A 1,445-nucleotide genomic window follows, 5' to 3' on the forward strand; every position below is an offset into this window, starting at 1 on the left:
ACTCACTTAATGCTGGTTACAATATTCTAATAATCATCAATGACAGAGAAAAATGACAACGTGTGATAACATTTTTAATAAAGTATTGGCTTTTTCCTTGAGAAGGTTTTTTTTCCAATGACATTAACAAGCATACCGTTAGTTACGTTCCTGTGTTTCTCACGATGTGGGGAAGTGATGTTTGCAGGTAGTGTGGCCGAGCGGTCTAAGGCGCTGGATTTAGGCTCCAGTCTCTCTGGAGGCGTGGTTCAAATCCCACCACTTCCATTTGCATGTATAACATAGCTGGAAGCCAACCAGTGTGATGTCTTAGAGCTGTGTCATTTGGGCTTAACTTGGTGAAGTTACTAGAATCATCCATCAATCACCTTGCTGAGATTGTTCCATATTGACCTGAGGTTCAACGATTTGTGAAACCTTCCTTTCCAGCACTTTGGAGTAGAAAATAAATAATCATGATCTCCATATTTGTCAAAATTAACATGATTAGAATCTTGGCCTTAATCGTGCAGCCCAAAGAGATCTTCTGTTTTATAAAACCAGGTTGGGCAAGTAACCTTTCTGCTGACTTTGCTTAAAAAAAGCAAGTAACATCACTCAAAGAAAGCTACTGCGATGGCTGGGAATCGAGGTCAACTGCTTGGAAGGCAGCTATGCTCAACACTATACCACCATCGCTGGGCAATAGAATGTTCACTTCAAATCTTGTAATACATCTGGGCATTGAGACTGAAAGTGCACTCTATCACTGAGCTACAGCCCCTGATGATTCAGAAATTCCCTCCAGGGGGTCCTGTGTTATCACATTCACAAGAATGGGAAGTGTGTGTGTATGTGTTAGCTCCCTTCAATAGCTCAGTTGGTAGAGCAGAGGACTGTAAAGGCACAACGTGGAAATTCTTAGGTGCTGGCTCAAAGGAGCAGTCTTTTCCAGAGTTTCCCTTCAGGGATCAATAAAGACTTTCTGATTCTGATGTAGAGATGGACAGACAACCCAAAAGTATAATACTTCTTGCCGAGACATAACAAGAAACAAAAAAAGAGGTGAGGGAGATAGAGTTAAAGAAACCTTTTTTCAGGACACCCACATTTTGTCGCTCAAAATGGCAGGCATTCTATGCATCCAGGGCCAAATGTTTTACCATTTCATCCACTACGGGCCCCTAAGGAAACATGTGACTGTGAACTCTTGTTACCCATAGCAACGACAGGTAACAACGAGTGGAAGTACTTCTCTCTTTCGTATAATCGTCACTATACGGCCAAGTTGAATCTCGGTAAACTTTGCGGAAATCCTGCAAAGAGCTACGATGACTGTTTATCTGTGTGGATTTTAAATCTATCTGTCAACCCCGTCCTGCCCGTATGGATGGAATGATGTCAATTTGCGCTTTTTATCTGTTATACATAACAGACTGGATGCAACAAAGAACCTAACCTTTATT

At 41.6% G+C, this 1,445-nt stretch overlaps 1 non-coding gene across 1 annotated transcript; it reads left to right on the top strand.

Moving 5' to 3' along the window:
• The first annotated feature begins 186 nt into the window (after positions 1-186).
• trnal-uag (transfer RNA leucine (anticodon UAG)) lies at positions 187-267 on the top strand. Its single transcript has one exon. It is a non-coding gene; the product is annotated as a tRNA-Leu (tRNA).
• The last annotated feature ends 1,178 nt before the right edge of the window (positions 268-1,445 follow it).

Source organism: Etheostoma spectabile, unplaced genomic scaffold, assembly GCF_008692095.1.
Source record: "Etheostoma spectabile isolate EspeVRDwgs_2016 unplaced genomic scaffold, UIUC_Espe_1.0 scaffold00018341, whole genome shotgun sequence".
Classification (NCBI taxonomy): domain Eukaryota; kingdom Metazoa; phylum Chordata; class Actinopteri; order Perciformes; family Percidae; genus Etheostoma; species Etheostoma spectabile.